The following is a 20,712-nucleotide window of genomic DNA, read 5'->3' on the forward strand; positions in this document are numbered from 1 at the left end:
CTTCCTCACTTGTGGCAGCTAAGCAACAGAAGTTCTGGTTGGCTCCTCCTCCTCCGTTTTGTCAGCCTTACCAGCAGAAGAACAAAGGTGGCCATGGTTCTTCCAACTCTTCCAACTCTGGATATCAGAACAAGTCTCAGAATCAAGCTCCAAAGTCCAATGCTCCTTATCATCGTCCACTCTCAGAGGTGACTTACAACAAGTGTCAGCAGAAAGGTCACTATGCTAACAAGTGCTTCAACCAAAGGCGTCTTCCGCCTCCTCCTCCTGTCAGATCTTCCAGCAATGCAGTGGTCAAGCATAATCCAAAGTCTGCTAAGGTGAACATGATGAATGCAGCTCAAGCGGAGGAATCTACTAATGTGATAATGGGTAATCTCTCAGTTAATGATATTCCTGCAAAAGTCTTATTTGATACTGGTGTATCGCATTCTTTCTTGTCATACCCATTTGCATCGAAGCACAATGTTGACACAGAGATTTTATCCAAAGTTATGCAAGTTGTTTCTCCGGGAAAGCTTTTGACTTCTAGTTTGGTTGCTCCCGATGTTTCCATCAAGATGGGAAACTATAAATTTCTGTCTTCTCCAGTTGTTCTTGGTGACTCGGATATTGATCTTATTCTCGGGATGGACTGGCTTTCTAAGCACAAGGCTCAACTTGATTGTGCTGCCAGGGAAATTCAATTGACACACTCTTCTGAGGATGTTATCATTTATGCCGCTCGTGATGAAACCATTCGGTTATTTTCTCTCAATGAGAAGGGTGAATTAAATGCCATCTCTCAGTTCCAGTCGTTTGTGAGTATCAAGATGTCTTTCCAGAAGAGCTTCCGGGTATGCCTCCTCACCAGCCAGTTGAGTTCGTTATCGATCTTGAGCCTGGCACTGAACCCGTTTGCAAGCGTCCATACAAGCCTGGACCCAACGAGCTGAAGGAATTGAAGAAATAGCTCGATGAACAAGAGCGTCTGGGTTTGATCAGACCGAGTTCATCTCCATGGGGTTGTGGTGTTCTTTTTGTAAAGAAGAAGGATGGCACGGACCGACTTTGTGTCGACTACCGTCCATTGAACAAGAAGACAATCAAGAACAAGTATCCACTTCCCAACATCAATGAGCTATTCGAGAAACTCAAAGGTGCTAAAGTATTCTCCAAGCTTGACATTCGTATGGGTTATCATCAGATTCGCATTCGTGAAGAAGATATTCCCAAGACAGCATTCAGGACAAGCTTTGGCTCTTATGAATATACTGTCGTGTCTTTCGGCCTTGTCAATGCTCCTCCAACATTCTCTCGGATGATGAATTTCATCTTCAACCCCTATACCAATGAATTCGTCCTGGTGTATCTCCATGATATCTTGGTCTTCTCCAAGAATAAGAAGGACCATGCCAAACATTTGCGATTGGTGCTCGACAAGCTCAGAGAGTATAAATTCTATGCGAAGTTCTCCAAATGTGAGTTTTGGCTCGATGAAGTTCTTTACCTTGGTCACATCATCTCTGCCAAGGGCATCGCTCTTAACCCCTAGAAGGTGTCCGCAATTGTGAATTGGGAACCTCCTCAGAATGTCAAGCAGCTCCGTAGTTTTCTTGGTCTTGCAAGCTATTGCCGAAGATTCGTTGAGAATTTCTCTAAGATTGCAAAGCCTCTTTCCAACCTCCTCCAGAAGCATGTGAAGTATGTCTGGTCTCCTGAGTGTGACGTTGCTTTCAACACTCTCAAAGAGAAACTAGTCACAGCTCCTGTCTTAACTCCTCCTGATGAATCCAAGCCATTTGAAGTTTTCTGTGATGCTTCTCTCCAAGGTCTCGGTGCTGTGTTAATGCAAGAGAAGAAAGTTGTGGCCTATACCTCTCGTCAGTTGAAGCCCAATGAAAAGAACTACCCCACTCACGATCTTGAGTTGGCGGCAGTTGTCCATGCATTGATAACGTGGAGACATCTCTTGTTGGGAAGACAAGTGGACATATTCACCGATCACAAGAGTCTCAAGTATATCTTCACTCAGCCCAACCTCAACCTCAGGCAGACTCGATGGGTCGAAATGATTCAAGAGTACAATCCAAGTATTGAATATACTCCAGGCAAGGCCAATGTCATTGCAGATGCTTTAAGCAGGAAGGCTTATTGCAACAACTTAATTCTCAAGCCATTCCAACCGGATCTTTGTGAAGCTTTCCGCAAGCTGAATCTCCAAGTTGTTCCTCAAGGCTTTCTTGCCAACCTCATAGTCTCTCCTACTTTGGAAGATCAAATTCGTGAGGCACAACTTCTTGATGCCATGGTGAAGAAGGTGAAACGTGGTATCGACAAGGGTCTTTCCAAATACAAGTGCTATCGCATTTATGACAGAAACACTTTATTCTTCGAGGACCGGATTGTGGTTCCTAAAGGTGATCTAAGGAAAGTCATAATGAACGAGGCGCACAATTCTCTTCTTTCCATTCATCCTGGAAGTACGAAGATGTATCATGACCTCAAGCAGTCGTATTGGTGGACTCGAATGAAGCGAGAAATTGCTCAATTCGTGAATGAATGTGATGTCTGTCGAAGAGTGAAAGCAGAACACCAACGACCAGCTGGTCTCCTCCAACCTCTTGCTATCCCAGAATGGAAGTTTGATCATATCGAAATGGACTTCGTGACTGGATTTCCAAAGTCCAAGCGTGGAAATGATGCTATCTTCGTTGTCATCGACAAGCTTTCTAAAGTGGCTCATTTCCTTCCAATCAAAGAATCTAGCACAACAGCTCAGTTGGCAGAGCTATACACCTCCAGAATTGTCTCCTTGCATGGCATTCCACAATTGATTTCTTCAGATCGTGGAAGCATCTTCACCTCTAAGTTGTGGGACTCCTTCCAGAAGGCCATGGGCACCAACATTCGCTTCAGCACAGCTTTCCATCCTCAAACTAGTGGCCAAGTCGAGCGAGTCAATCAAATTCTTGAAGATATGCTCAGGGCTTGTGTCATTTCCTTTGGCATGAAATGGGAAGATTGTCTTCCATATGCCGAATTCTCCTACAACAACAGCTTCCAAGCAAGTTCGGGCAAGGCCCCATTCGAGATTCTCTATGGCAGAAAGTGTCGTACTCCTCTCAATTGGTCAGATACTGGTGAACGCCAACTTCCTGGCAATGACTTAATCACAGAGGCTGAAGAAATGTGTAAAGTCATCCGTGATAATCTCAAAGCCGCGCAATCGCGCCATAAGAGTTACTATGATAGTAAGCACCGTGATGTGGCTTTCGAGATCGGAGACCATGTCTACCTACGCGTCTCTCCAATGAAAGGCACTCGTCGCTTCGGTATCAAAGGGAAGCTTGCCCCTAGATACGTGGGTCCTTTCAAGATCATTGGTAAAAGAGGCGACCTCGCCTATCAACTTGAGCTTCCTTCCAACTTCGCGAACGTGCACGATGTGTTCCACGTGTCACAGCTCCGCAAGTGCTTCAAGACGCCTGAGCGCACTATCAACTTCGAAGAGATTGAACTCCAAGAAGATTTGTCTTATCATGAGTACCCCGTTGCTATTCTTGAAGAAACTGAGCGCAAGACTCGCAACAAGTCAATCAAATTCCTGAAAGTGAAGTGGTCGCACCATTCCGACCGGGAAGCCACCTGGGAACGCGAGGACCATCTCCGTTCCGAATATCCGGAGTTCTTTCAGTCCTAGATCTCGGGACGAGATCCTCTCGTAGTGGTGGAGTGTTGTAACACCCCGGTGTAACTTTCCATATTTGTAACTCCAACTCTTGCCATTTTCGGCTATGTGCTATGATATTCCCTTCATGGTCGGGTTTTGTCTTTCGTTTTGCATTTTGTCCATGTCATGCATTTCATATCATGTCATCATGTGCATTGCATTTGCATATGTGTTAGTCTCATGTATCCGAGCATTTTCCCCGTTGTCTGTTTTGCAATCCGACGCTCCCATCTCCTCCTGCGCACCCCTCTTGTTTTCTTTCATGAGCGGGTGTCAAACGTTCTCGGAATGGACCGAGGCTAGTCAAGTGGCCTTGGTATACCACCGGTAGACCACCGGTCAAGTTTCGTTCCATTTGGAGGTCGTTTGGTACTCCAACGGTTAACCGGGCATCCGCAAAGTCTATTTGTGTGTTCCAGCAAAACCGCCTCTCTAAACAGCCCAAAACCCACCAAACTCTCTTTCCATGCTCTAGGTCGTTCGGTCACGATCGTGTGGGCGAAAACCGCACCTCATTTGGACTCTCCTAGCTCCCTCTACCTATATATTTGCATCCCCTCCCGAAAACGTTTGCAGTCCAAACCCTAACCTCGCCCTCCGGCGCCGCCGGACACGTCCGTACCCCGCCGGACGAAACCCCGCAGCCACGCCGAGCGCGCCACGTCACCCCCCGGGCGCCCCACTTCGCCGCCGGCCCGCAGGCCCACGGGGAGCCCGCCCGAGCCCAGTCGCCGCCGCCCCGCGCTCGCCCACCGCCTCCCGCGCCAGCACCGCCGCCACCCGGCCTCCGCCGTGCCCCGCCGCCGCCGCCGCGCCGCCAGCGCCGCCCCCCGTCGCCGGTGCCGTCCGCTGCCGCCCGCGGGCACCGACGCCCGCGCCGCCGTCTCCCCTCCGCCCGTCGCCCCGACGCCTCCTCCCTCTGGTCGCCGCCCGCGGCCTCCCTCTCCTCACCCGTCGCCGGCGAGCCAGCGAGCCAGATCCCGATCCGGTTTGACCGAAGGTTGACCCGAGATCCCTCCGGAATTTTTCCTGTCTTTTATTTTGAAGATATGTGCCCTTGTTCATAGCATCATAACTCCCTGCATATAGCTCCGTTTCGCGCGTGTGATATATCGAATTGTTCGTCTCGTGATGCTCTACATTTTGTTCAATTGCACCATGTTCATTAGAGGCCATCTTGATGCCCAAATCTCTGGTGCAAAAGTGCTAGTTGTTGTTGTCTGATGTTACTTAGCAGAACTTGGAGATTTGTTATTTTCGTATCATTTAATCTGTGCATCTTATGGGCATGATCTCTACATGTGTTTTGTTGTATGCCATGCCATCTTTCCAGTGGAGTATGCCATGTATTTTTGTAATCTCTGTGGTGACTAGCACAAGCATGCAAACTAGGCTCCGTAATGTTTTTGATTTCAGGGACTTGGTAATTTCTGTCTTTGTCTGCTGTTATTTTGTTGCCATGTAAACTTGATGCTACAGAGAGATCCATGCATATTTTGGAGATGTTCAGTAAGGATGTTTTGTTGATATTGTTGTAATTGATCCATTCCTGCCCTTGTTTGCAATTATGGAGTGCGATAGCATGACTCAATCTTGCTCTACGTTTGCTATAAAATATTTTTGGCAAATTCTTAACATGATATTCATTTTTTCCAAGCTAGTTGTAGTTGATCCATACATGCTATGCATTTGTTCTTGCCATGGATAGTTTCATAAACATGCCGTCTTGCTGTAGGTATGCTTGTTTTGTCATGCATTGCTTTGTGGTGAGTGCATCAAGCGCACCAAGATGCCTTCATATTATTGTGTCTGCCATGCTCTATTTTCTGCTAGTGTCTGAAACCTGTTAACAAAACTTGCTATGTTTACATGGTTGCCATCATATCTTCTGGTCCTTTTTGTCTTATGGTCAGTAAGGGACTTTTGTCATATGCATTTAGTAGAATACTGCTATGCCTTGTTTTGCCATGTTAAGTTTCTGTAGCATGTTGATTTCGTGCTCTGAACATTGCTACTTGATGCTGTTTTCTGCCATGTCCAGTAATTTCACCAAGTCTGTGAACCTGACATCTTTTGCACTTTTGCCATGCTTGTTTGAGCCTGCTATGTTGTAATCTAGCCGTAGCCCAGTGTTCATCTTTTGTCAACCATCTCCTGTAGATTACTGTCATATGCTTTGTTGCTATGTTGGAGTGCTGTAGCATTGTTACTTGTTGCATTCTAAGTGCTATCATGCTGTTAATCGCAGATTCGTGTCTTTCTTGTTTTGCTTGCCATTTGCAAACCGTGCATCCGTTTCCGGTGATCATCTTTATATTGATTCGTGTCTTTCTTGTTTTGATCTTTATATCGATTTCGACCGAAATCATCTCATCTTTCCAGTGGCATGCTTGGTTTGCCAAGTTACTGCCTTGTTCATCATTTTTCTTCCGGAGCACGCATACGCATCGCATATCATATCTCGCATATCATTCATGTTTTGCATCATGTTGCTTGTGCATTTCTCGTGATTTATTGTGGTTCCTTTGCTTGTGTTCTTGTCTTGGGTAGAGCCGGGAGACGAGTTCGTGAACGAGGAACCTGTTGAGTACGCTTACGAGGATCAAGCTTTCGACAACTCTGAGAACCTTGCAGGCAAGATGACCACCCCTCGAAATCACTTCTATCTTTGCTTTGCTAGTTGTTCGTTCTATTGCCATGTTGCGCTACCTACCACTTGCTTTATCATGCCTCCCATATTGCCATGTCAGCCTCTAACCATCCTTTTCCTAGCAAAACCGTTGTATGGCTAAGTTACCGCTTTTGCTCAGCCCTTCTTATAGCTTTGCTAGTTGCAGGTGAAGTTGAAGTTGGTTCCATGTTGGAACATGGATATGTTGGGATATCACAATATCTCTTATTTAATTAATGCATCTATATATTTGGTAAAGGGTGGAAGGCTCGGCCTTATGCCTGGTGTTTTGTTCCACTCTTGCCGCCCTAGTTTCTGTCATACTGGTTTTATGTTCCTTGAGTTAGCGTTCCTTACGCGGTTGGGTGATTTATGGGACCCCCTTGACAGTTCGCCTTGAATAAAACTCCTCCAGCAAGGCCCAACCTTGGTTTTACCATTTGCCACCTAAGCCTTTCCCCTGGGTTTTCGCGAGCCCGAGGGTCATCTTATTTTAACCCCCCCGGGCCAGTGCTCCTTCGAGTGTTGGGCCGAACTGAGTAGACTGCGGGGCCCCCTCCTGGAAACTCGAGGTCTAGTTTTACTTGTAGGATGTCTCATCCGGTGTGCCTTGAGAACGAGATATGTGCAGCTCCTATCGGGATTTGTCGGCACATCGAGCGGCTTTGCAGGTCTTGTTTTACCATTGTCGAAATGTCTTGTAAACCGGGATTCCGAGACTGATCGGGTCTTTCCGGGAGAAGGTTTATCCTTCGTTGACCATGAGAGCTTATGATGGGCTAAGTTGGGATACCCCTGCAGGGTATTATCTTTTGAAAGCCGTGCCCGCGGTTATGAGGCAGATGGGAATTTGTTAATGTCCGGTTGTAGAGAACTTGTCACTTGACCCAATTAAAATACATCAACTGTGTGTGTAGCCGTGATGGTCTCTTCTCGGCGGAGCCCGGGAAGTGAACACGGTTTGAGTTATGAATGACGTAAGTAGGAGTTCAGGATCACTTCTTGGTCATTGCTAGTAGACGACCGCTCCGTTGCTTCTCTTCTCGCTCTCTTTTGCGTATGTTAGCCACCATAGATGCTTAGTGTCTGCTGCAGCTCCACCTCATTACACCTTCCTTTCCTACAAGCTTAAATAGTCTTGATCTCGCGGGTGTGAGATTGCTGAGTCCTCATGACTCACAGATTCTACCAAAACAGTTGCAGGTGCCGACGATGTCAATGCAGATGATGGGATCGACCTCAAGTGGGAGTTCGATGAGGAACGTGGTCGTTACTATGTGTCTTTTCCTGATGATCAGTAGTGGAGCCCAGTTGGGACGATCGGGGATCTAGCATTTGGGGTTATCTTATTTTCATTTGGATTTTGACCGTAGCCGGTCTATGTGTGTATTTTGGATGATGTATGATCTATATTTATGTATTGTGTGAAGTGGCGATTGTAAGCCAACTCTTTATCCCATTCTTGTTCATTACATGGGATTGTGTGAAGATGACCCTTCTTGCGAAAAACCACAATGCGGTTATGCCTCTAAGTTGTGCCTCGACACGTGGGAGATATAGCCGCATCGTGGGCGTTACATGATGCCCATTGTATAATCAGACCAAAGCAATGAAGCACCTAGTGTTGGCCAAAAAATTGATATCCCAATCTTGATAATCGATCAAACATAAAAACTTGATCGAACGAATCAAGAGAACAGCCGGAGGAGGAGGTGCCCACTCTTAACCTTTCCTCTTGTCTTCATAATTTTTTGTGCAGTTTAACCAAAATAAAATGACATCAGTGCCTTGGCATTTTTGGTGACACTGTACAAAAAAATTAACTTATCTCATGAAAGTGAGGTATGTAATCTATAAGCATTAACAGTGCAAAAATCTCAAGGTAGTAACAAGTTTCATCGTTGGTATACTGGCTGTGCAACATCATCAGAATGCCTTAGTTGAAAAATCTTTAATACATCCACAATCAATAGCTAACCCTGAAATAATCCAGTGACATTAAATGGCATTGCTTAAATTTATCGGTGGCATTAGACTGAGTGCGGCATTAGTTAAATGTGGCATCACTTTAGCAGTAGCATTGCTTGACTTGACTGCTGGCGTTATACTAACAGCAAAAAAGTTAGACTAAGAGCATGCGAGGCCCATTCGGACAGTGGGCGCACTAGTACGATGTACCTCCACGGACGCATAGAGTGGTGAGGGAGGTATGGTTGCCTAGAGCAACAAATATCCAGGCATCATATGCGGATTACGTCCCATTTTTGTTATGTTTAGCCACCTTTTTCCTATGTGAGGACAACAAACCGATCGACCTGGTCATTCTCTATTGCGTTGTCATGCCTTTCTACCCTTCTTCAACCAAGAGACATGAGACTCGTTCCTTAGCTACTGATTTCCCCTTCTCAACCTAGATGCGGGTTCGATGCCTACTCTCTTGGACAGTACAGTCTCCCTTCCTTTCCTTATTCAACCCAGACATGGATTAGTCTGCATGAAGTAGGGTTTCCTTTAATAGTGAAATTAAGGTTTTCGTCTGCGTGACCAGCAGAGCAGAGGATAGCAAATTGGGAAGATGGTGGAGTGGAAAAAGATCCACATGCAGCGACATGGCATATGGGGTAATAGAACAAGGGTATGGTTCAAAAAGAGGTAGCATACCTGAGGGTCGGCGGGAAGTGGCTTTGCTCGTGGTCATCGTCCTCCACACGCACTACGGCAGCGAGCTTGGGGACGGAGGCCATCCCACGCGGGCGCTAGGTCTGAGAGGACGGCCTTGTCGTCAGTGCGTGACCTCGCTCGTCGACGACGAGTGCGTCAACACTGCACGTCCTTTTCTTCCCCGGCGGATCTGTGACCACCGGTGAGGAGGGAGAGAGAGGCCGTCTTTTTTAGATCTGGAGAGAGGGTGATAGTGTGAGAAGCAAGTGGGCAGCCCTTAGCGAGAAAGCTCTGAAGCTCCAGGCTATATATCTTTTTTATACTACTAGTACTAGAGGTGGAGTAGTGGTAGAGTAGTTTATATTTTCTCTGCAAACAGTACCAGTTAGTCCTGCTTCAAAACTGAACGGCACGCCATTAAAAAAATAAAGTCGAGAAATAATGCGGCACCTCGGGCCAACGCGGCCAGATCGCATTTTGCACGAGAAATTACACACGATGTTTTGTTGACATGTGGTCCTGTTCCAACATGTCAGTGAGACGACGGCGAGTCCTTTTGTACAATTTCCGAAAGGACGTGTAGGCCGGGGCGCCTCTTCGTGTACCGTGCCAAACTGGCAACCGTCCACCGACTCTTCGCCTTTCCCTCTCGATTTGGAACTGCTGTCGCACGCTCTTCCTCCCTCCTCCATTTTCCTTCACCCTTCCTTCTGCCATTGTTCGATCATCTTCTCCACGGAGGGAAAAAGCCAGAAACGACCCCGTTATTCTTGCCCCGATCTGAAAGATGACGTGGTGGGGGAACTCATTGATCGGTGCGACATCATCACCTCGGCTAGCATGGCAGGTTCGTTCAAGCCCATTCTCGACTCAACTAATAACATCATTACAAGGAACCCAAGGGTCTAGGAGCGGTTTGATCTCCCTTATCTTCTTCGCTATAAGCCTGTTCGCATGGGCGCGGACGACGGAGGCCTCGCCTTGTGCAAGTTGATGCCGCTTGATAATGATACGTGTGATGTCAAGGTGCCATCCCTTAAGGGTAAGTCCTGGGCTGGCACAAATGGAGATTGGGTTGTTTATATTGGGTACAATTGCGACTGGGAACTTGTCAATGTGTACACTCGTCAGCGGATTCCACTTCCAAAAATCTCCGAGTGCCCTGAGGTTGAGCACACAGATGATCTACGTACGTTCAAATACGATCATGGTGACTGTCGTCTACTGAAGATAGCAATTTGTCGAGTTCCCAACCGCTCTTGGAATTACAAGAACTATCAAGTTGTTGCTATCTTCGACAAGCTTGTTGCCGTCCTTCGTGGTTCGACTGGATGGATATTGCTCAAAAATCAGTTTCTATACACGGATGTATACTGTGATGCAATTGAATACGAGGATCTTGTGTTTGCTGCCACCACTCGTGGCACTGTTTTTGCATGGGATCCTCGTAGTTTTGGTACGTTTGTCTTCCACCATAATTATAATTGTTTCATCCACATGCATGCGGGTTAGCAAGTTTCCCTTTACTAATTAACCTTCTTCTTGTGTTTCCAAGGTCCTATGAACATTCCACCACCTATACTTGAAAAAATTTATAAGCAAGGGGGAGATGACGATGGTGATGATCACGAGCATGAGGAGGAGCATGACTTATATACTCAGTGGTGCCTGGCAACTAATTCCGATGGATCACCTCTTCTTGTCTGTATACAGTGCACTCAGACTGTTACTACTAAGGAAGCAGGTGTTGTCTCCCATGGTCGCCCTCTCCTGACCTATTCCAACACCCGTTGCATGGTATTCAGGATGGATACTAGTGTGCTAGCGCAAACACCTTCTCCCTGGTTCAGTATTGATAGTGTTGGAACAAACTCGCTCTTCCTTGGACCAAACTATCCAATGATGGTGAAAGGCGATCCAGCTGCTGTTGACACAATGTTACTACCATTTATGAGAAGCAACTGTATCTATACCTCGCATATCGGTGGTTCCCTACCCTGGTCCTGATATATGCCGCTTCAGCCTGGATGATCAGTCCTGCGTTGCTCTCGATATTGACAATAGTTGGCCCTTCCCAGAGCACCTATGGTTCAAAGCAAGCGTTTCCAACGCTGAGGATCGGTTGAGTTGAAGTTCATTTCGTTGCTTGTTATTTGTTGTGTGATGAAAACTTTAGTATTTGCTAGAATGTTTTGTTGGAAATAATCTATAATCCAACATGTATCCTCGTTGTCGTTGTGTGTTGATGACTTGTTGTATTTAATGAATGGTACATTTCAGTTGCGAATGCATGTCATAGACTCAATTTATGAATGGTTTTCGAGTCACTTCTTGGAGTGTGAGTAACGTAGTAGTATAGCCAGCATCCGGTTAGTATATGAAGTTGCCACATCACATAGAGCCAACCTAATATTGGAGTATGCTAGCCCTCCACCGGGGCGCCGCTTCAAATGGCGGAGGAAGTGAGAGGTCGCGTCACCTTGTGTCCAGATCTGAGATGCCACGTGTACCAGATGAATGACTCCAAGTTCGACCACCGTGATGTTAGGTGCGAGCCCAGGAACACTGTTGGAGAGACCCCCCTCATAATTTTCCTACATTGGTCGTTTGATTCATAGGATAGAATGCTATAGGATTTTTTCCTATGTAATCATCTTTTAATTGGCAATCTAGCATCCACTCCAACTTTTGTTTCACTTCCTTTGTTCCTACGAAGAGAGTACTTGCTCTAAATGATGTGCCGCTGCAAGAGCCGCCTATATTTATTCACCATGCTCTAAAAAGGTGGACCAGTTTTGGCTATAGTAGTACTGTACTAGGTTAGTAGGTGACCTTGCGCTTGGCTCTTCTCCTCTTCCGGAAGTCGAACAATAATGATGGTACTACAGTAGTACTTCTGGCAATCTGACACCAAATGAACTGCTGCACGTCCACCGCTTGTAAGCAAAAGTTTCTCCTCGTGCTGCGAGCCACCGCGCACGCGTTGGCGAGGGAGAAGGCGTAGTAAGCAAGCTTCTCGTCGTTCTCCGAGTTGATGGGACACATCAATGTTATTTATTAGTACTCTCTTCAAAAAGGGCCGACCATGTCCATGGCTACCATCCCGGGCTCTGTCATTGAGTACGTGCACTATTCACATATCTTTTTTTCATCATTGATTTTTTGGTACATGGAAATACATCACCAAAATTTTGACTAGAAAAGCAAGACCAAAGAAAACAAGAACCACAAGAATACATTTTAGAAGATATCCAACTTCCATAACTGCTCCTGTAAGTTGGATTAGTGCCTTCTCGATGCATTCATTGTTAATCTGCGGAGGCTCGATCTTGCGTGCTTCTTTCTTCTTCGAGTGTAAAGAAGTAGACGTGTCTAGCCTCTATTCTATCAACAAGTGCACTAGTCTCATGTCTAGCCTCTATGCTAGCTAAAAGTGCTAGAACATCTACTAAATTGTGCTCTATCAATATATCATTGTACTCTTCTTCCCAATACCAAAACTTGCATCCATTCTACACAATAAAATTTTAAGTTAGCACAGCTAGTCTAATCCGAGAGCACAACCGAAGATTTGGTTGAGTTCTTCCTCCTTTTGCCGACACGTGGGACATCCAGCATCCAGGTCGTGCCATGCAAGAAAATAGAGTGGTAGGTGAAGCCACGTGATGTGCATCTTGGGTTAAACTGTAAATAGAATCTTACTACTCTTGAGTAACTCCAAAAGCGGCCACCGAAGATCTTTATTGGATTTGTTTTTCATCACCAGCATGTCGAGGTGAAAGATGTGCAGGTTCAGTGGGTCTTCTTGCATTTTCACCGACATGTGGGACCGCATATGAGCAAATAGACGATGGGCTCCACGCGTCTGCTGGCTGGCTGAGAAGAGAGATAGAGGAGGGCCGAGCACGGACTCCAGGAAATTTGTTCTACGTACTCGATATAGTGGAGTAACCAGCACCTCGATATAGTGGGGTGGTATTGGCCATAACTAGCATTCATGTCTAGCAGTACGGCACACGCCACCCACACGAGTCCCATCCGACACCAATTTTCTTGGAGTCCATGCTAGCTACAACCATCTCTTCTCCCTCCTGTTTTCTCAGCCATCGCACGGTGGGTAGGGTGGGGGTTTGCCGATAGTCAGTTTGCTCAACTGCGGTCCCACTTGTAAGTGAAAATGCAACACAGCACGCATTCCCCCTTGAGCGGCATGCCAGACAAACCGTGTGGGGGTGCGACGCGAACACGGCAGGCTTTTCCTTTTGAACTTGTAACTTGTAAAATTTGGTTCTGCTCCATGGGGCGACCGATAGATAGAAATAACGATTTTCCCTAGAGTAATGAGAAGTTTGGTTCTGGCACGGTTCATGCATGGAGTACGTAGGAAAATTATGAAGTTGATGCGAAAGGCAAGATAATTACTAGTAGTACCATATACTACTACATGGATTTGACGGAAAGATAAAGATACATACGGATCCATCAACAACATCCTCACGCCCTAGTGCACCGGGTCACCAACCGACGTGTGAGGAGCAGCGGCATTGGCGGCAAGCTCAACGTGCTTCTAAACAATGCCGTCCAAGGTTGCCCTGCGGTCCAAGAAGGCCAGCGTCCTATCGTCCTCCTCTTGCATGTAGTAGTCCTTGTGGACGATTTGCGCGTAGACGTGGGTGATTATGTCGATGGTGTCTTGCTGCGCCAGGCGCTGCGCGGCGAGCGCGACCTCGAGGCGGACATTCTCCGGCGCGACGGCGGCCAGTCACAGGGCCACCAGTGCGTCGAAGAGGTTGTCACCATAGAGGCTGTTAAGGATGGCCTAATATAATTCACATATAAGATGACTGGCTAAGCAGGATGGCATTGCAAACATATATGATGCCTGGCTAAACAAGATGGCATTGCATAATTCACATAAACGATGAATGAACTAAATAGATGGCATTCACACAAAGCATGTCTAAACTAAGCAGTTGACATATTTGATGTATAAAGTAAGCAATGCAAGACACCATATGCATGATATAACCAACATCAGCATGCCAAGTTAGAGCGAAGACCTCATGGGGTAAATAGGAGTGGTTTTCTGCTTCTGAATCCCCCTCAGAACAGTTATCTTCCTCTTGATTACGATCCGAAATGGGTGGAGGGGGGCTGCCTTTGCGCCCACCATGGAGCGACGTCTGCATGAAATTTTATTGCCACGCAAGGCTCGTCTCTTTTGCTCTACATGTTCAGTTCCATTGTGTACAATAACTGACATGCATAGGAATAAAACATAGTGAGATTATGTAAGGAGTGCATGCACAAATCCAGAGTGATGGTAGCAAACTGTGGATAGACCCAAAACCAATGATAGCAGGCAGATAATAGCTTTAGTTAAAAAATACAGATAATGGCTCCTTTAATGTTTGTTTGCACCCAACATGAAACTCATAGTAGACACCCGAGATTAACCAGATAGTAGACAGATAGTACTGATTGCTGCCCCAATATGTACCCCACAACCATTTGAAAACTCAAGTTTCAGCATAAGTTTGGACCTGAGTCAGAGTCTAATAGGTGAACACGATGATAAAGTAGCATGTCATCATATTAAGCGATGCATAACGTAAGCAGACACGGAAGAGTCTGACCTCTCTTACGGACCCGTGTAGTCCTCAAGGTCAACTGCTCAGTTGATGATGGTAATGCAGTTGTCGTGGCTGCCGGCGGCGGGGAAGAAGATCTGAGGCGGCGAAAGACAGTCTGGAGAGCGGATCCCTGCTGTGGTGAACCCTTCCGTCGTTGGAGCAGCTGAGCTGGGGTGGAACACAGCACCACAGGAGCAGGACAAACCACACAAGGTTTTCTTTGACACATATCTGTAACAGAAATAATTGTGTAAGGGCTTGTTTGAATTTGAGGATTCTAACAATGCAGGGATAGGAGACAGGAATAGGATAGGATTGCACGTGCAAAACAGAGAATTTAAAAACACAGGATTTCTGCCAATCTGGGTGTTTGGTTCACAAGAATTGGAAGATCACAGGATGCAAAGACGCATGGTGAGATTAAGTCAAACCACAAGAAGTGTACAACCTCTTTGGCGAAGCCATGTCGATCTCAGCGTGATTGGGTTGGCCGGTGAGGATGCTCCGGCTGACTTGGCTGTCGGAAGAGGGGAACAGATCTTAGGCGTCTGGAGATGGAGCCCGAGGTACTGCTCCGCTGTGATGGAGGGTTTCGTCGTTGGAGCAGCTCCGGTGAGTTGTACGACGCCGAGGTTGAAGCTGGACAAGAGAGACAACGTTAACCTGAGTGGAATTCTAATATCATCTCCAATAGATGACGTAAAATACATAACCACAAAGTGCTAGATGTATACATCAGCCGCTCATCTCTCAACTTAAATGTCGAAACTGAATTTAACTGTCGAAACTGAACTTAACTGTCGAAACTGAATTTTGCTGTCGAAACTGAATTTTACTGTCGAAACTGAACGCACTAGAGGTGAGGCTACACGTCAGTCGACTGACTTTTTCATCTCTGGCCAGTCGATTTTGCAGCCGTTGGATACGAAATCAAGGGCCTACAGTTCATCTTCAACCTCCACCCCCCTGAGCCGCCAGCCACCACCGGCCAAACAGCCGCCCCCCGCCGCCTGCGGCCGGCGGTGCGCCGCCCCGCCCGCCCCAAAAACACTCCCCACCGCCGGTCCGCCGCCGCCCCGGCCATCCCTCTAGGCCCCCCGTGCAGAGCTTTTTCTTCGGCGATCCCCACGCCACCGCCCCACCACCGTCGGCGACCACCGCCCCCACCCTGAACCCTAAGATAGATAGTGGGGCACTTCTCTGGCGAGCCCCCCTCCCCGCTGCGGCTGATTCTTCCTTAACTCCGGCGAGCCCCCCACCCCCTGAAAATCGACTGACCCAAAAGTCGATTCAGTCGACTGAAGTGTAGCTAAATTAGAGCAGCATCGCAAGCAAGAGCAAGAGTGAGAGCAGCAGCGCGAGCAAGAGGAAGAGCAAGAGCAGACCAGGCAGGGGACCAAGAGCAAGAGCAGAGCAGTAGCGCGAGCGAGAGCTAAAGCAGCAGCAACTCCTACTGATGTGGACGTCGCCGCCGAGGGAGCGACACCGTGGAGGAAGTGGCCGGCGACGCCATGGTGGATGGAGCAGCGCCGTGTCGGCTCGGGACCGAGCGCCGACAGCACCGTGAGATCGAATCAAGAAGAAAATGCGGCGATTAGTGTACAACCTCTTTGGTGGCGTCGATTAGGCCGCAGCTTCATCCGAGGAAACGGTGATGCTGATGCTCTTTCGATGGTGTAGGTGAAGACGGTGGTGTGGGAATGGAGGTGGCGCGAAAGACGAGGGGAACGTCAGGGCAGCTCCTCGGAGGTGGAGGACGGGGTGGCTGAACCGGCGGGACGACCAGATCGATGATGGATCCTCATCCGGTACGGTGGATGAGGGACGTTGAGGTGTTGCTGTGGACAACGTTGTCGGGGAAGAGGCTCCGGCTGGGTGGCGGACGGAGGAGGGTGTGGGGCTTCGCGGGTTTTCCCGGGCTCGGTGTACGAATGGGTGGGCGGATGGGATGGGAGTGGGGAACCATGGCTTAGGGACGCGCTTCTCCGAATGTGGGGTAAGTTACGAAAGTACCCCCACCGATTTGAGGCAGTTCTTTCGGTTCAGGGGTATCATGGGCATTTTGCGTGTCGGGATTTCACATGAGGTGGGAGTTTTTGCGCGCGTTATAATTTTGGAATAGCAAGGCGCGGGTGGAGATGGAGGGAGTTGTCGGAGCACAACGAGACAAAGATATATCTTAAATATTTCAGGCTAACAAGGCGCGGGTTGAAATTTCCGGACAAGCCTAACGTGTATTGTACCAAATCAATTCACACTACAAATGTCATTCAAAACTTTGAATTCATGTTATGTTCAATTAAAATATTTCGCTACGTGTATAATGCATGCAACCTAGTACTCAAATGAATGTTTTAGTGCATTCCAAACGTATATACTACCGCTTCAATATGAACAAAATTTGAATTCGTTTCTCTATTTGAATAAGAACTACAATAATGATTGTTGTGAAGTCAAAGCGTTTGAATTCATTTCTCTGTTTTAATAAGATCTACAATCGTCATTATTGTCAAGTTAAACCATCGTTTGTGTATTATCTTCACAGCACACCACATGATTAGTGTCGACTTACATATGAACTATGTGTACTATATGAACTCGAACTCGATTTTTTGAATCCACTTTATGTTGATTTCAAATCATAGTACATTTCAAGCTCTAGCTAGATCTTCACAAACTAAACCATGTCTCATATGTATAATGTGTTTATCACATTATGTATGGTGCCCCGCCCCCTACGCCTACAAGTATTTAGATGTGAGTTGCAAACACCACACTTTACCACAAATTCAAATAAAATGTGAGAATGTTCGGTATATAGTATTGTTTAGATTGTTCGATATTTAGTTGTAAGCTGCAAACGCCACACACTATCACAAATCCAAATAAAATGTGAGATTGTTCGATGTATAGTATGGTTTATATTGTTCGACATTTAGCTATGAGTTGCAAACGCCATGCATTATCACATTATGGTATAACATGTGCAAAACCACAACACGCGTATCACCGCTATATTCATGCATGCATATGTTTAAAACACTATGATCTCCTATTCAAATATATGAATCCACTTTCATATCAAATTATGATCTTTGTTAGTCTCTTACACCCACACAATACTCTAACCATTGTAGCTACCACTAACTTTCTCTCGTGCATGCACACGCCCTCCTCGCCCTCCCCCTCCCTCAGCATTCTATCCATCGCGCACGTTCATTTTTTTTCTTTAGGTTGTTCTCCCACAGTCTCCACAACTCCTTTCCGACACACACCGATCGATAAACCTCTCCAGCGATGTCTGCCTACAACATACACACGCACCTTCAATCTCCTCCTTTATGTGTACTTGCCTCGTGTCTCTCATACGGTCCCACTCACATGTAAACTCTCGCCCCTCTTTTCATCGATCTCACAACCACACACTCCTCCCCCTATCTAGCTAGTAGCTGGGCCTCTTGCACCACCTCCTAGCTCCATTCTCTCTGTCTATCCGTCTCGCCGGGCCTTATTTGCCTCTAACAAATGGTAGTACACCGACGGATCTCCCGCTATACATATAGCTAGCTAGGTCCTTATAACTCGTTTTTCCCCACACGTCGATCGATCTACCGCATTAGTTATGTCTCTCCCTTCCTCCGACAAAGAACAATTGATCTACCGATCTAGTTAGGTTTGCTTACCAAACACATGGTTCCCCTTCATCATCCATGGATGTGTCCCGACAGATCTATCACGCACAGGCACACACAGAAACACATCCCCACTCTTATTGATAATATTGCAGTTCCACCCTTAGTTTGTCTAGTAGGCCTCTCCCACCATCTTCGAGAAGCAACTCCATCACCCATCCAGCACTCTACCCCTCTCCCTCCCTCTCTCTCTCCTCTCTCTCTCTCTGTCCCATCCTATTTCCCGACCTTCAGTTATGTATGGATGTCGACCGATCTCCCTCAAGACATAGTTGGGTCTCTCCTTCTCAACACATATACGAGTCGTTCTACCTCTATAGTTAGGCCTCTGCCTACCCCTCCCCCCACCCCCTCGCACACACACACACACACACACACACACCGATACATCAAGCGCTCTAGTCATGTCTCCCTGCCACACACAAACTTGACCTGTGCCCTCTGATGTTCCGGTAGCTAGGTCAGTCGCCCTATATCTTTGACTTGCACACACACAATTTCGATGGCTCTCTTCATCGATCTCGCACCCACCCACTTGATCCTCTCTTCGACTCTATCGATATCTATGACCCCTCCCTCTCTTCTCGTGGATCGCCTGACCCTCTATATATGATATGGATAGGCCTCCATTTCACACACATTGCATGCAAAAAAATTTGTTTGAGATGTCATCGACACATATTCCCACAAATACATTCAGGAAATCAACCTCCCCCCCAAAACAAAAAACAGTCACGAACTCACAAGCCATTTGTCTAGGTTTGTATCTCTCACACACACCCACGTAGGTGGGGGACGTGCATGAAGAGAAGAGGTGCACGCATGGCGCACGTACTCCTGTCTCTTTCCCAACCACACCCGCGCGGGTACACGGTGGAGCTCATTTCTGTATGAAAAGGCAGCCCACATGGTAACTTGACACGTGTACTGGTTGTCCACTAGATGGAGGGAGTATCGTCTACCACGGGTGAACAAACAAATTGCGACTTGACGCATTATGTTAAAAAAGAGGCAAACCATGTGGGGCCTACCTTAGAGGCAAGGCTCTATACACTGGAGTACTTTTGATGTGTCCCGTCAACTCGCAGAACAAGGAGAAGCTTGCTTAGTACACCGTCTCCCCCGCCCACGGGCGCGGTGGCTCGCAGGATGAGGTGAAGCTTGCTTACTACGCCTTACGCCCGCTCCCTCGCCCACGCGCGCGGTGGGTCACAGGACGAGGAGAAAATTTTACTAGTACTCCCTCCGTTTACTCCTCGTCCCTACCTTGGTTAGAGAGATTATCATATTGTTTGGAATATATGTCCTTTAGTAGATTTCAATATGAACTACTAGTACATACTCCAAACACTGATGTATATAGACGTATTTTAGAGTGTAGATTCACTCATTTTGCTCCGTATGTAGTCCATATTGAAACGGACGTAATAGTACGCACTCTCCCTCGCCCCTCGACCCTCACCACGTGGTGGACGTGCAACAATTCATTCGGTCTCATATAGCCAGAACGATATATACTGCAGTACCATTATTGCTCGACTTCCCGAAGAGGCAAAGAGCCAATGGCAAGGTTAATAGTTTGGAGATGCCAAGCGCAAGGTTTATAGGAGAACGAGTAGTAGGTGCCGCGTCATTCATAAATAATTTTTTTCTTCAGTGGCACGTACGCAATATAAATAGGTTCATCTGGAGAGAAAAGGAAACCGCTCCACTATCTACATAGGCAGGACGAGCCTACACGGTTGCTTGCTGGGGTTGCTCTCTTCAGTTTTCACACTCTCTCGCACAAAACCACTGTGGCCACATCTCTAACATCCCGGCGGATCACGTCCACTGGGGGAAGGGGTGGATGCTTAGTGTAGATGCGGTCGCCGTCGCCGACGGCGAAAACCCACTGTGGGCACGTCCCAATCAGGGGTCCCCGCCATTCTCTCTCACAAAGCCGGTGAGGTTGCCTTCGTCCATTGCTCACTGCCGCGACGTGGGTAGTTGCCTCCTCCCGCCGCCCTCCTCTGGGTTGAGCTACGTCCCGACATCCCTCAGGTACAACTCCCTTTACAGCCGGCTTGCACCACTGCTCCAGCTACCCACATCACTCCATGTGGATATTTATCTACTTCTTTTCCCCGCACATACCTCTACTGGCTTCTACGTACTGTATTTGTGATGAGTTTATGCCTCATCAACTAGTCCCAGTAATCTTATTCTAATCACGCTTCTTCAATTTCTTTGCCACAGGGATGCTCACCTCGATTTTGGTGAAACTGTAAAAAATGATCTGATGGTCGAAGGGTTGCAAACTTCATTTCTTAGGAAGCGCCGACGTTGCCAACAAATTAAAGC

Source organism: Aegilops tauschii, chromosome 2, assembly GCF_002575655.3.
Source record: "Aegilops tauschii subsp. strangulata cultivar AL8/78 chromosome 2, Aet v6.0, whole genome shotgun sequence".
In the NCBI taxonomy this organism is placed as follows: domain Eukaryota; kingdom Viridiplantae; phylum Streptophyta; class Magnoliopsida; order Poales; family Poaceae; genus Aegilops; species Aegilops tauschii.